We start from the raw sequence: 16,759 nt of genomic DNA on the forward strand, positions 1-16,759 counted from the left end.
AACAATTTTCAGGGTGGGAGTGCTGCCATCAATGTTATATCACTGAAGTCATAGGGAATGTGAACAATTCAGGCGTCACACAAAGACAAGTGTACCAAATGAGTAATGTCCATTCAGCAGAAGAGAGATATGGGGTGCTATATAGCTGGGGGTCCACTTTGAAGAACACTGTCACACATATGTTACTAAAGCTTGGTGTGGTAGTAGACGATCATTAACAGGCAGCACATCTTCCATTGAAATAGACACTAAGGGCCAGATGTAGGTCGGTCGGTAACGGCCGAAAATCGGTATTTTCGGCCGTTACCGACCGGTATATGGGTGACAGGTATGTAGGGGGCATTATTTTAACGAATCGGTAAAATTACCGATTCAGTAATTTTACCAATTCGGTAAAATAAAAAATCGGTAAATTTACCGATTCTGAGGCACCGAGATGTAGGTGGGACTCTTCAGAGTCCCAGAGGCCTTACAGAATCGGTATTTTACCATCAAATCCAATTTGATGGTAAAATACCGATTCCGGTGTGCATGCACATGTGTGCATGCACACCTATGCCATGTGACAGGCAGACCTGCCCTTAGGGCATGTATGCCTGCCACATGGCACTCAAGCCTGTTTTGGGGGTGCCAGAGGGTGTCAAAGTGACACCCCCTGCACCCTTGTGCAAATCGGTGTATACCGATTCGGTAAATACCAAATCGGTAATGCCCATTCATTCCTATGGGCTTCAAAGCCCATAGGAATGAATGGGCATTACCGATTCGGTATTTACCGAATCGGTAAATACCGAATTCTTCAGAATCGGTATTCCAGCACATCTGGAATACCTACATCTCCACCCCTTAGATTTACCGATTTTTAATTACCGAATCGGTAAATCTATTTTACCTACATCTGGGCCTAGATTTGCACAGACATGCAGTTTTGCTGATACAACTACTTAGCGCACAAACGATAATAATTGGAAATCAGGTTTCATGAATGTTTATCATTTGTGAATAAACTAGTAAAGTGCCTTGATTTGTTTTGATCATATTAAAATCTATGTTTCCATCAAATTTTAGAATTACAATAAAAATGCTTCATATGAGCTTGCCTAACTACTGATATATTTTGAATAATTTGTACAGTTCATTTACAGGTATTTAATTTTTGTTGTGTATTAGAAAAAAGATTGACCTCCTGCATCCTTTTCTTTCACACTCCCTGTGCCCCAGTATGAGTGTCATTTAGTTCACTTTACAAAAGGCTGTCATTGTGCATTCAGAAAAACAAAAGTAACCCCACTCTCCATATAAAAGAATAATCATCAATTTCACAAAAGACATAGCCTGACATTAGACGTCTGCCTTTGAACACACACCAGATGTGAAAAGATGAAAACAAAATTTAAAGACATCTTTATTGCTCATTTACCTTTTGAACTCCAGCATGGTTATTTTGGGGGTACTGCAGCAACCCCCCACACAGCTAGTTCCAGCTGCTGTGACAAGATATCGAAAAGAAATATTGGTAGTTACGTAAGTCTAGATTTTCTATACCTAACTCTACATATATGTACCTATGTGGTACATATATCTTCAGAGCATGTAGATGTGGAGTAAGGATCAGTAAATCTATACTTCACTATGTAAACTTACCGTTTAATATTTTGTCCCTTGATATTGTGAGGATCGATATTCAATAGTACTGTCCTATAATATTAGATTTATGGACATCCTTATACGATAATACCCCTCTCACATCTGCATGCAGCAAGAGAACACTTGGCCTGGACTTGTGCAACACTGCATTTCCCAAGTCATCCACATCTCGAGGGGCAGAATGTCTATTAACATGTATCCTGCCATCTATTCCCCTTAAATACCTATGGCTGTTTTTTGACATGCTACCTAGCCCTAGTCCATCTCATATGAGTGGGGGAAAAATACTGTGCACTTTCCATGCTCCCCAGATTCTCCCATTACCAGTACCCTGACATACCATGGCCAAAGGCAGATGTCCATTGAACAAAATGCATGTATCCCGGATATCATATGATAAGTAGTATTACGTTTCTGGACATCCTATAAACACCCTACCCTCACCCCCATCCAGATTACCAAGGCCAGTCAGCCTCTGTGTGTGCCTTCTGACATCCCCAACTGTAAAGGCAAATGTCCTCTGAGTTTGTTGCCCACCCTCACACATTCACCTTGACTAGGCAGTTAGTCATTAGGCATGCCACCATTGTCCTCTCACCCAATAACCTTGGACAGAGGTCCCTGAGAACACTATATTTCCCCAACATACATATTAACTGGGGTTTGGTAGTTTCTGAAGAGGCTACTGTTGCTGTAAGCCCTTGATGATGATGGATAAATAACTTCTGCCCACCCACAAACAGGGAAATATGGTGCTTGAACATGGCATCCCTGCCAACACCATAGGACAAAGGGAAGTGGATTCTGGATGCGGTCACTTGCTTCCTATCCTCCCCTATCAGGGGCAACTGCCTCTGGGCACAATGCTCCCTTCTCTGCCACACACATACGAGAGGCAGATGGTCTCAAGTTTCGTTGCATGCCATACTACAATCACTATTACCAGCCAGTTGGTCATTAGGCATGCTGCCTGACCCCATCATCCCATTACCAGATGCAGATCTCCTCTGAGCACCCTGTATACTCCCCATATACCCATTGATCAGTGGTTGGTGGTCTTTAAAGAGGCAGCTGGTATCCTAGCACCCTCACGACCCCGACGACATGTGCATGTGACATCTGGACATACCAAAATGCCTAACAGCCGCTATGTGTATAATGCAATTGACTTCTGGACAGGCTGCCTACCCCCAGACGTTCTGTGATCATGGGAAATTGCCATCTATGCTCCCAGCCTTCTCGTGGGCACACCCTTACCAGGACCAGGTGGTCACTGGGCACACTGCAAGTCACCCAGCCATCTTCTGACTAGGGGTGAGGGAGGGTAACCCACTCAAAAGTACTTTGCTTTCGGTCGGGGGGGTTCAGCCTAAAAATGTGACAGACCATTGCTCTAGAGTGAAAAGTACTACTGCAATGTCCATATTTTCTTGTCGTAATGTTTGGGCCTGCTAGATTTAATCCAAACTGCATACAGATCATGCATCCACTTTCCATGATCTCAGCGTTGTGTGACACTCAACAAGAGCAAAACATAAATGGTACAATGTTTTAATTTATCTATACAGCAGTTTTTCATGGTGCTGAGTTAACTTTCACTTACGTGTTTTTGTCACAGTGCTAGAGAAACTGACATAGTATATAGGAGGCTAGATTTATGGAATTTGGTGTTATAATCTTTCTGCATTTTTTATTATTTAGGTATCCGTCTTATGGATTATATATTTTTATTTATTCAGATGCCTGTTTTAAATTCAAGTACATAAAGTCCAATGTTGTTTTGATTACAACATGATAATTTAGCTTGCTTGAGTAAAATCATGTTTAATTTTAGCATGGCTTAAGTTGTTTTTCTAGGTATCACTTTTAAATCATTAACACTTCAAAGTTATACAGAATATAACTAGGTGAAAGACTAGAGGAGCTTAATTTTTGTTTATTGTGAAGGTTTTATATAATGTGCAGACAGAGTACATAAATCGGACTGAAGCATTAATAGAGAAAGAGAAAATGTGATCCAAGAAATCAAGACTGAGAGCCATCCAGTAGCTGTAAACACCTTTCCTTGCTGAAGGTACAGAGAAGGCACATTGAGTCCTCCACTTAGCTTATTTGCCGCTGAGACATGGAGACTAGAAAAATAACTGCTTTTTCTCTACTGACCACTGCTTCATACCTGTTCAGAACAGGTATGCAGGTGTGAATCATCTATGAAATTCGAGCAGGCCCCTTTTGGTGCCAAGTTTAGCTTAGTTAGCCATGGGAAGAAAGGGGCTGGGGATTTTGATGCGGAGAAACCCTAAAATACTGACAAATTACAATATTTTCTCTTATACTGTCTGTTGACAAACATTGTTGCCGCTATCGTGTTCATTTTGTAAAAAAACACTATTCATTATTGTGTGCACTAGGGTAGCATTTTGATATTAATCTATATATTAAAAATACATCCATAACTTCCTAGTGTTTTTGAGTGTTTCTATTCATGATGAAAGAGAGTCTAGTTTCCACTAACTATTCCTGTTAGTCTCACAAGACTGGCATTACCTAATATGTACCTCACTTATGGAATGTTCAGTGTGTTGTTGGGGGTTGCCTCCATTGGGTTCTCTTTCTCATGTTTCTCATGTTGGTGCATTAACTACTGCATCTATGATTCTTCAGTAACGACCCGTATTTAGCATATCGACAAAGTCTTTAGGCATTTTCTGAAGAGCACATACTGGTCACGGTTGGGCCAAATACAAGTTACATGACAGGTTGTATGTTAGCTCTATGTAAATATTCTGTTCTATTTTGTATAACTCGAATGTCAACACCATAATCTTCTTCATCAACAGTTTATGCATACATGTGTTATTTCACAGCTCTACCATGTACACAGTCTCTTTTCTAGATACTTCTGCAACACAAAAAAGACAGACACAGATCTGTTCAGTTGATTTCTTATGGTTCTCATTACCTTTAAACAGGACCATTGTCATTACCCTTACACTTTGGCATATACGTGATACCACAGTCATTGTTTTTTTTGCATGAGTTCTGCGCTGTTTGCAGCCCCTTGTGCATGAGGGTTGCCCCTTGCCAGTGCTTGACATAGAGTGTTTGGGTTTGAATTTTTCTTTTGTCTCAGAAGAAATTCTTATCCTTTGGAGACCAATGTTGTGTTGGAGTTGACACTCTAAATCTTAGTTTGGGATACCAAGCAACATCGGAGCCTACAAAGTATGTAGACTGGAGAAAGTTTAATATATTGTTTTTCAAATCTCTTTTGAAAACAAAGGTGACAATGCTAATCTCAATACATTTGTATATAAATGAAGAGAAGTGGAATGATGTTATGTTTTTCTCAATGACGCTCTTAGTACATGAACTTTGGCAGCACAATAATTGTTTAGCCAGTGTGGTATACCTTGTGAGTAACGAAACCACAGAAAACTGAAAACACTGACTTTCCAAGGATTTAGATTTTTACAATTCGGAGAAAGATAGAGTTTAAGTGGTAAAATGAAACTAAGTAGTCACAGATTGGCAACAACAGCATAGTCTGAAATTAATGGAAACCAGGTAAATTTCCAGGAAGACTATTGTTTGCGTAAAACATTAAAGCTTGACTTCCAATATCTTACAGGGAACACATTAAACAAGGTGCTCCAAAAACATGTTATGATTGGAAATTTGACCTCACATGTGAGGGGATTAGTGGCAACAAAGAAGTTTCAAGTGACAGCAGGTAAACATTGTTGAGCTCCTTAATGTTGTCAGATCTTGTCAGAAAGAAAATGGGAAAACACCCATGAACAAACTCGAAAACCACACCCAGCTTACAAAAAGGAATGCTGATTGAACTGGTTTGCAAGTATGTACATAGAAAAGGGGAACACTGTTTCCATGTATAAGGACTAAAACTATCAGTCACAGATAATACGGTATATGCATTCCCAGAAATGACAAGGCGCACAGCATTATTGTCACGACTTCCATTGCTCAATGATTTGAGATGGCCATTGTAAGTAGATTATTTGTTGAGAAGGATGTGAGTCCTTCATAAGTAAAAGGTCCACAATTGTCTCCGTATTGGGAACAAAGTACTCCATTGTAGTACTTGACTCTTCCAGGGTAACAAAATTGAGCAGTCCAAGGCCTACTTAGGGGAGGTGATGTGGGCTAGCAATTGCAATTTGCTGTCATGGAACAGAACTTAATAAATTATTTTCCAGTCAGTGATTTTACAAATATATACATTCAGCTAGATGGAAGCACTTTTAGTGACACTGTTAGACCTGTCAGCCCTAGGGTGTTCTTACTCTTACCCAGTTTTTTTGTCCTTTTTGACTTATTTTTGCCAACGTCTTTTGTTGGACCTATAACATGGCTGCCACAGGCCCCTGCTACTGCGGAGTGGCCATTGAATACACAAACTAGTAGTTAGGAGCAGGCTTGGATATCCTGATACTGTATCTCTGCCGCCCGCCTTTTTGTCCCATAGCCCAACATGTGGAAGCTCCTGGAACCTTCCAGCCCTGGGAGGAGTTATGATTTGCCACCTTTACAGGAGGGTCACCTGACCTAGGGGTATAAGAGGAAAGGAGGGAAACTGAACTAGTCAGTTGGGGCACCACTGGACCTGGGGGAACCTCTGCCGGAGTGTAGGCGGTTGGGCCTACGGGAGGAACCTACACTACTGGGACTGACTGAGCTTAAGCCCTGCTGTACCCAAGTTAGATGAGGGACTCTGCCAGCCTGCTGATCTTGCCCAGTGAGGGGGAAACCCAGGGGACCAACTCCAGTGTGCTGCAGGGAACCATCCTGCCTCTGATGCCTACCAACTCACCCCCTTCTTCCCTCCCCAAGAAACTTCAACTGAGACCTGCTGTGTAATCTTCCCCCAAGACAAGCGCTATAGTGAGGAAGTGGGCTGCCTGCTGTGAGTACTGCTGGGGGATCAACCAGGTAAAGCGCTGTGCTCCTGAAGTGCTGTGCAGCCTCTTAGCGCTATTTGCCCAGGACTTGAAAGAATTACTTATGCAAGAACTGTGCCCCCTGCGCTGTGCTCCTGAAGCGCTGTGTCACCTTTAAGTGCTATTTTGACAACCAGCCCCTGTTCCCGCCTGGGACCTGGCTGAACTGTCGTCATGCCCCACGCGCTGTGTCCGCTAAGTGCAGGGGCCTCTTAGTCTTGATTGCCCCATCAACGCTGCAGCCCCGGTACCTGAGGGATAATGCTGCACTGGTGCGCCGGTTGCCAAAGATCCCCCTAAAGCTTGGGGCGCTGTGGGCACACACGTCGCCACCGTGGCCCCCGATGTGAAGGGAGGGACACCGCGGGTGCCAGATAAGGAGCGCCAAGTCTATTGTTGCCGCCGCAGCCCCCCATGTGAAGGGAGGGCCGCCGCAGTATTGCGCTAGGCCTGTGAGGGCAGAGAGGGCGTCATCACGTGGCTGGGGCGCCGGCCACATCATCGGCCATGCCCCCTGCCAGACGCGCCCTCATTGAGGGGGAAGGTATCAGGGGATAGCGGAGGCTGCCAAGGAGCCTCATAAGATCAGAGAGGCAGCCCCCTGACGGCCCCTCCCCTCAGGAGACTGCTACTGGGCCTACATTGAACAACAGAGCTGCTTTAGTTATGCTGAGTGCTGGCAAATGCCATCTGCCCCACAAGATAAGTTGTCACGGTGAAGTGCATGCCCCTGAAGTGTCACCTGGATGTCCCTGTTTCCAGGAACACTTGCCTTGATTTAAAGGAGAACCTAATGAATGTGTGCCTGGCAAGGCTTCCTGATGCTGAATCCATGCCTGTAAAGTTCACTACTGTTGCCTAGTGAGTTAGAGTGTTATATACAGCCTATACCGGAATATCAGAACTGTTACTTTGATGTCTAGTTTGATGCCATGTTCATGATTCCAAATGTGTTGCCTCTTTGCAGGAGTGCAGAGCGGAATGTCACTGATACCCATGTTTGCATAGGAAATGTTGCCTAGAATGCCCCTGAACCACAGAGTGCTTTTTTCATTGAATTAATGTTGGAGAGATGTTAACCCCATTAGCCTGAGATATAAGAAGAGTTACTTACCTGAACTAAAGAGATTAGATAAAGAGTCTTGATTTAAACAGCAATCTGGTGTGGTGTCAATTTATTGCGTGTGTATTCTCGAGTCAGTGTGAGTGTGTGCTGCACCACTGCTGTGTTTTTCTTTTCATTGTTTATTTTCTTCTTTTTAAGACACCCCTGAATATTTAAACTATGTCTCCAGTTTATAGTATTTCAAAGCCAATTGTATCTTTTATTTTTGTCAATAACAATCATATGTTTGTTATGTGTGCTAAACTAAAATGGGTGCTATACCTATTCAACTGCAAATGCCTGGTAGAAAGTGACCATACTCGTCTATAGAAATAATATGTGATTTTCTTTTTTTTATTATTTTAAATTTGCCATTTCAATCATGTGATCTCCATGTTTAGGTAGCTATATTTCCTTTTTATCTTTTTTTGGCATGGGCTTGCATCAAAAATAAAACAAGACTAATGATCGCAGCTGCTTGGCAAGACAGACCTACTAGTTTTGTGAATTTGTGTTTCAGAACTATCATTCATCTTTCTACCACCAGTTTCTATGGTCTCGAGATCCTTGCTCTTGCTAACTAAATAACTTGCTTCTATAATGCAATGACTTGAGCAACTTAAAGGGGTCGATTCCAATTCGGGAAAAAAACCGTCCGTACGATTTGTATCCGGAGCCCTCTCCGTACGAATCGTACCCGTCCGTCCGAGTCGCGAAGTACGATCCGTATTCCGTGAATCCGTCCGAATCGTCGCGATCCGTACGTATTGCAATGCTGAAACCGTGAACCGTACGACTCGTACACATACCGTACGACTCATACACATGCCGTATGACCCGACGAGTACGCTCCGGACTGGGGTATGAGGAAGCGATTCGTACGGTCCACGTCAGGTTAGGGCGAGTCATGCGGAAAAGCACACAAACACATACACACCGTACGGTCCGTACACCCCATGATCGCAGGGGTACGCACCGTACCCCTGCGATCATGGGGTGTATGAGCCGTACCCCCATTGTACGATTGGTGTACAAGCCGTACCCCCATTGTACGATCGGTGTACGAGCCGTACCCCATGTACGATCGGTGTACGAGCCGTACCCCCATTGTACGATCGGTGTACGAGCCGTACCCCATGTACGATCAGTGTACGAGCCGTACCCCCATCGTGCATGGGGTACGACTCGTACACCGATTGTACAATGGGGGTACGGCTCGTACACCGATCGTACAATGGGGGTACAGCTTGTACACCCCATGATCGCAGGGGTACGGTGCGTACCCCTGCGATCATGAGGGGCATGCACCGTACCCGGGGGCGCCATTCCGTACCTGTTTCGGCGCGAACTCTGCTTTTACGGCTGTTTTCAGCCCCCGTAGAAAAAGGGTCATACGGTGCGTACCCGACACGTATCGTACTTGCTGGGTCGTAAAAACCAGCCACGAACCGTACCAATGTCTCGTACAGCGGGTTCCGAGGGAGAATCGTACGGAGATTAGAGTCGTACGGTGTCTTGTACGACTCGTACGGAGTACGGCTCCTGGTACGAATCGTACTATGTCGTACGTACGGGGTACATTGCAGGGTACGATTCGTACGGGAAAAACGCTCCGAACGGCTATTCGGAGCGGCTTTTCCCGAATCGGAATCGACGCCAAAGTGTCTAGGGACAGGTGAGAGCTGTTGTTCTAAAATCCTTCGCCTCATCCACAGAAGACATCAGGAGCATCCTGAAACACTCATACAACAACGACAGAGGATGTAAACTCCTCTCACAAGTAGTGAAAACAATAGCAGAGACAGTTATAGGACAGAAACAATTTGTTACGTGTTGTTCTTTCTGAGAAGTGAAGAAAATGTTTTGGGATCAATACATACATCTTTAGGATCGTTTTTTTTTTTTCTTAACCAAATTTCATGTGAATTGGTCTAAACTAATATTGGACCCTGACATTGGATTACATAATGCTAAATCTATGATTCTACTCAGAGCACAAAATATGCATATTCCTGTAGTTTAATATGTAGTTTGGTAAATGCCCTGGTGCTATCCCAATAATTGAGAGGTTTGTAATTGACACAAACATCAATATTCAGTACTTGGTTAGTACATTTTTCCCTGCATATTTCATAAACTGTAATCACTGAGGCAATGTCATTTCCGTGAGTCATGGAAAGTATTTATGGGTATCCCTCACTCTTGAGAAAAAGTTTTTGACTATTTCTGAATAGGCATTATGATTGTGATCTGAAACCTGAAAACACTTGTCCTACCTTAGTGCACTCTAATTCAACACTCATGCATCTGAGACATGCACTGAACCTGTAGATGCCTTGAGGCATGAAAAATATTGTGGCAGGGCGACTTCAATTTAGTTCTCTGGCTTAAATGAAGGGCCAGTCCCCTACTGTCCAAATTAAATGCTGATAAAGGAGTTAGTATATTCAAACAAGCTGGTTTTCTAAAATCACTGCAGCACCTATTAAAGAGATACCTAGTAACATTGGCAGATTTGGAAAATAAAATTGTCACCGCCAAGGAAAGGAAAACACGAACAGAGTTTTTTAATTTGACAGTAGTTGAGTTCCGAGATTTTGAGGTTGACTTTTTAGGCAGAGATGCCCCTGCAAGAAGGTTTGAAGAGGGCAAATGACCCAGGAGAACCTTGATGCCACCAACATATAGACCTACCAAAGAAAGTTCTAGCTATCGATAATAAGATGGGTGAAATTACAACCAGTACTGAAGACTTTTCGAATATGTTGACCTGACATAATGAAAGTTCGTATAACCTGGAAACAACAGATATTGTCTCATAAATTGCCCAAAAACCATAAGCACCCACCAAGGCACTGATTGTGGGTGGGACTCCGGATGCCTGGTCGTCGGCATGGTGGCCTTCTTGCTTGGGCGAGGCGCCAGCTCCTTGCCAGGAGGCAAGGAACTTAGGGGTCTGGCTGGACTCTGGCCTGACCTTTGATACACATGTGGGCCGTGTGGCTGGGGTATGCTTCGGCGTCCTGAGGACCTTAAAAAAGGTGTTAGATCTTCTCCCCCTTGCGGCCCGCAGAACGTTGGTGCATGCCCTGGTGACTTCCCGCCTCGATTATGGCAACCTATTATATCTGGGTGCCTCCAGCAGGGTCATCGGGCGCCTTCAGGTGTTGCAAAATGCGGCTGCCCGTTTGGTGTTGAGGCTCCCCAGGAGATCCCCCTCCAAACCCGCGCTCCACGCACTTCACTGGCTTCCAGTTGCCAGTCGGGTTGAATTTAAAACACTCTCCACATGCCATCGTATTGTGAATGGCAAGGCTCCTGCGTTGCTCAGGAGTTTGGTGACCGTGTATGAACCCACACGTAGCCTTCGATCCTCCTGCACAGGGCTCTTAACGATACCAAGAGTAAGGAAAGCCCGCATGGGGGGCAGATCTTTTAGGCATCTGGCGGCCAAACACTGGAATGCTCTTCCTTTAAGCCTGCGTTTGGAGCCATCAGAATTGATTTTCAGAAAAAAACTCAAGACCATTCTGTTCAGCAGGTAGACGGCGGGGAGGGTGGGTGGAACCTCAGTTTCTCACTTATCACAGCGCGGGGACACGCCGGTGGGCGTACTTCCAAGCGCTCTATAAATGTCCAAAATGAAATGAAGGCCTGGTTGGAATACAGAGAACATCAGGCCTTTGTGAACCGGCTTAACCAAGAAGAAATTAATGCAGCCATCAATGATATGGTAAATCTATAATGAAGGGTTTTCGAAGGCCAGGATTTGTAGGCGCTCAGCTGTGTAACGTAAGTTATTGCTCTGCAAAAAACAGTCAGATGGTGCTGCTAGGAGAGGGGAGCCCTGTAACCCCTCAATATTGTGTGGAAAGAGGTCCTCACCCTTACTAAGGGGCCGATTCCGATTCGGTAAAATCCCGTACCAATAGCCGTACGGAGCATTTTTCCCGTACGAATCGTATCCTCGAGCGTCCCCATACGTACGATGTAGTACGATGCGTACCCAAAGCAGTTCTCCCTCCGAATCGTTCCAAAGCCCTATGACTCAAAATTCCGATGTCAGTACGGATCGAAGCATCATTTTCTGACCCAGCAAGTACGATTCGTCCAGTCAACACTCCGTACGACTCTTTTTTTACGAGAGCTCAAAACGTCCGGAAAAGCAGAATTCGACTCGAAATGCGTGCAAAACGGACCCCCGGCACGGTGCGTACACCCCATGATCGTAGGGGTACGGTTCGTATACCCCATGATCGTAGCGGTACGGTTTGTACACCGTAGGGGTACGGTTTGTACAGCCCATGATTGTAGGGGTACGGTTCGTACACCTACGATCATGGAGTGTACGAACCGTACCCCTACGATCATGGGGTGTACGAACCGTACCCCTATGGTGTACGAACCGTACCCCTACGATCATGGGGTGTACGAACCGTACCCCTACGATCATGAGGTGTACGAACCGTACCCTATGTGATTGTGTGGTTCTCCGTACGAATTGCACATACACGACGTTTACCGTACGAATCGCGTACTCATTCCCCGGTCCGGATCATACTTGCCGGTCGTACGGCATGTTTACGATTCGTACGGTTCACTTTCAGGGTCCATATCGTACGGATTTTCCCTTGCTTTTCGTACGGTTCGCAACGATTCAGACATTTTTTTTACTACGGATCGTACTACGCGAGTCGGACGGATTTGTATGATTCGTACACAAAAGGCTACGAATTCGAATCGTCGTACCAATTTGTTTCCCGAATCGGGATCGACCCCATAATGTTCAACTAAACCTTGGCACACATCAGGGTAAATAAACAGTATGTATATTCATTACAAAGGTTCTACACAATCCAAACAATGATCATAAACATATAAGTGTGATGTTGCTTTGTCTTTAATTAAGTTTTCATTAAGCCAAAACAGAAGCAGCAGACACGTGTTTCGTGGCATTTGTAAATAGTTCCGCGACTTCCTCAGCGCTGGGAAAGATGCAAAGCATATGCATGATACATATTTCTAGTGCGATGTACAAAAGACGTGTCCACATTTGTTTGTCAATAAGGTTTGCGGGAATCACAGGTGAACGTAAGAGCTACATGTATTGTGGCTAATAGTACATAATCGATGGTGAGACCCGTGAGAAAGGTGGCAGGTTAGATTAGGAAGTGTGCCTAGGAGAAAGATTCACCAGTGAATGACACCACAACAGATGTAGTAATATGTAAGACGTAAATACTGGTATAACATGGCAGGGAGTGGGGGTGGGGGACCTCCACCCGACAAGTAATGAAAAAGTGCAAGTCATGTTGTAAGGATAATCTGTGGTGCAACTCGAGGTATAACTCCATCCATCGTGACTGATGGAACAAGACAGACGGTGGGACCCGTGGCAAGACGTGATCAATTAAAGGGAGTGTAACAATGAAAAAAATCCTACGTGAATGTTACCGCAATCAAAGTGGTGATATGTAATATGCAATCTCTGATACCACATGGGGGTTGGTGATCTCACAAACAGATCAGTAATGGAAAAGAAAATCCCCTTGAGGTTATGTGGAATCCAGTAGTTTAGGACCCGCCAGAGTAAAAAAAAATTCTATGGACAGTGACAAAGTACGAAACAAAAAATCATTCTAAAATTTGATGGAAAGTCACGATACACAAGTTGAAGATATTACATGTGCTAGTCACCTGATAATTATTTATTCTCCTGATGAGAGCACCATGAGGGTAAAGAGCGTCAGAGGGTGATTGCACTCAGTTATAGATCTAAAAAGAGGTCTGTACATCAACTATAGGCAATGGGTCACTTTTAGACTAAAGAAAGCGGTCCGAAAAGAAAACTCCTTGCTACGGACTTCCTCACCGACGATCACTGTGTTCCGGGGACGGGCACGTGATGCGTGATACCGGAAGCCATTTTAAAGCTGCCGCTGTAATGGAAGGAAGAATAGACCGACGGTCTAAGAACTAAGAATGAAAACGGAAGTGTGAAAGCTCAAGAGCTGCGGAATCAGGCGATGGCAAATACAAATTTGAATTGCAGCTTGATTGACAATGTGTAAAGACATAATTGTTTTTCAAAACCCTATAATAAGGAAAAGGGGATGGTGGGTATGCACATGAAGTGTGACTTGAAAGTAAAAGTATAGAGCCAGTTTTGCGTCTCAAAATGAATGAAAAAAACCATAATGACTACAAGCGTATATATTAGAATTTCCGTAGTGCCCTAAGAAATATCAGAAACGTGGGTAAAGTGGCGAGAAGGAGAGATAGAGAGGACAATATAAGGGACAGAAAAATACAATTAAGCCCTGGTGGCAATATATTGATCTACATTAATGTCCGTCAAAAGACACAGACATCTATAGAAAATACTGATATAAACCGTCACAAGTTGTCTTATACATAAATATGTATATATTTCTCATGGTGATCATGATCGGCAAATGCATTAACCTGCATCTACACTATGTTAAGGCTATGTCATATATTGTATACTTAAAAAACCACATTTGCGGAATATAAATACAAAAAGTCCTCATGGGTATGCTTGATGGCCGGTAATTGTAGTCCTGCGTACCCACCATACATATGTATAGAGTCAAATACTATATTTCAGGGAGCATACTGAGGTTCCGCGACGATTTGAACCCGTGTTTTCAACATTGTCGTAAACTCATAATCTTGGTACCGTTGAACCACAAATGATCCATTTAGTATATCCTGGTGTTTTCACTACGTTACGAGTAAGAGCACTCCTGTTATAAACACATTGCCGATACACCGAGGGCATCCATTTTAGATCATGGCATCCATCTTGTCTTTTTGCCCTCACATAGCCAATAAACACACAGTGACCTCTGAATATTTGATTTCAATTAAGGACACGTAGGCTTTAGCCGGCGATTCACCTTGCTAGTGACACGTGCACCTTAGGTCAGTAACGCTGTGGCCGCATGATTCGGCAAATAACTGCCTCCCCAGCCTGAGGCCAGTCCTGCTATACTGGTTTTCGTGTTCGTTGGCCTGATCATGATAAAGCGACCGAAGCTGGTAGCCTTGCCCATTTACGACCCACAAACATCTCTTATCCTGCTTTCCTATCTTCTGCACCTGGCTCGGCTCTTTCCCTTCTGGGCCTTTATTAGGGGGAGGTGACGAAATTTACGATGAGGCGGTCCGGCTCGTGAATGAAAAGTTGACGTGGGATTGTGATGGAACAGTGGGAACCCCTCGTTCGTAATATTTTGACATCAGATACTGTGGACGATTCTCGTGTAACGCCAAATAATTATTGTTTAAGACACAAAGGTTTAGAAACGTACTAGCATGTAAAGAATTTGCCCCAAGCTGAAAATATAGTATTTAAGGAGCAACCCATTTTGTACAAATCGAACAGTCTCCTAGACTCTGCCCGTGTGTAGATTCTGTGATTTCTGTGTCCCTGCAGTAATAAACCTTTGGTCTTTGACGCCACCATCGAGAAGCCCGTGTTTCTGTTTATGTGTGCACCGAGACAGGTAGAACTCAGGGGTCTTCGGGTGTTGTCCCTGACACCTCTGGACGGTACCGAAAAGTCCAGAACTCCAATTGGCGCCCAACGTGGGGCGACGTCATTTGGTTCCGGTCCAAAAGCCTGAAGAGTTCGAGAAACTTCGTGTGAAGATTCCGGAGGGAGGCGCCCCACTTCATCGATCCCGGTATATCGCAAAAGTGGCCTGACGTTCTCTTCCACGAGGGTTCCCGTTCGGACGGCTGCAGTGGTCCGTTGCCTTGACCGTCGCCCTGTCTTGGACCCGAGGTGCAGACCTTAGTACAGCGAGACGTGACGGGTTTCTCCTTGGTGACGTCTTCAGTACCTCAGTTAAGTATTAAGCAGTTGTGAGTTGCTTTGTTACTTCGTAAAGGTTCAGATAATTTTTTAGTTCCTTGGTTTGGTTTGGTTTTGTGAGATTATCGTTGGTTGTTCTGGTCACGATAACCTTTTTGGTTTAGTCTGGGTATCGATACATTTTGTTCTCTTTGGTAGGCCTAAGTTCGAGTGCGCACTGTTATTTGTGTTTGTTCTGTGTTCCGGTTTTTAAAAATGGTAAGTCGGAAATATTCTGTGTTTTCATGTTTTGGTTGCAACAGCGATTCCCGGTTGGAGGACTCGTGTTCGGTCCCTCCGATCGGAACTCCTCTTTATGATCTTTATTGCAAATTTGGTGTGGGCCCTATCTCTTATAACGAGGTATGGATCCGCTATACAGAGAAAGATGGTGTCTTTAGTTGGCCACTACATGGTAGTTTCGAACCTGAAGTTCTCGATAATCTAGAAAGAAGGTTGTTTAAGAAAAAAGCCCGGCCGGCAATGTTTGATTCTTTCCGTTATTGGCGGAAAGAATCTAAACAGAGAGAGATTAAAAAGTTGAAGAAAGAACAGAAAGAACAGGAATTGACTTTGGAACAGTCTGCCAAGCAGCTGCAACTCAATGAATCTGAGAAAGCGATAGAGGTAGCCGATAGACAACGTAATTTAGCGATGGATAAGTGCTACCCTGCTTTGCCATCTAGTACAACTAAGATATTGGAGGATCCGGAAAATGATCCTTTGCTGTCTTATTTGTTGAGGTCACCTCCACCGTATGCACAGGGTGCTACAGCTCCACCTTTGCCGAATGTCGTGTTACCGGTTGCTGGACAGCCTGGTATACCGGCTCCCGTTCCCCTAAATCAAGTTCCTGCACCCCCCGTGGTTATCAATGTTCCTCCGGCACCCCCTCTTCCAGGGTTGCCAGCTCCTCTGCCTGTGCCTGTACAGCTAACACCTGCAAGCTATTTTGCCTACTACTCCTACTAGTGCTGTTTCTCTTGTCCCAACTACTACACTACTTCAGACTTCCGCAAGCTATGTGACTCCGCTTTCTGTTCGTCGGAGAATCACTGACTCTGTCTCTAATATTCTCTCTCCTTTCTACAAAACTTTGATTAGGAGTCCTGCCTCTGAATCTGTTCAGAGACGCAGTCAGCTTCCTAGTATCGAAGAACGAGGAAT

This window comes from Lissotriton helveticus, chromosome 10 (assembly GCF_964261635.1).
Source record: "Lissotriton helveticus chromosome 10, aLisHel1.1, whole genome shotgun sequence".
In the NCBI taxonomy this organism is placed as follows: Eukaryota; Metazoa; Chordata; class Amphibia; order Caudata; family Salamandridae; genus Lissotriton; species Lissotriton helveticus.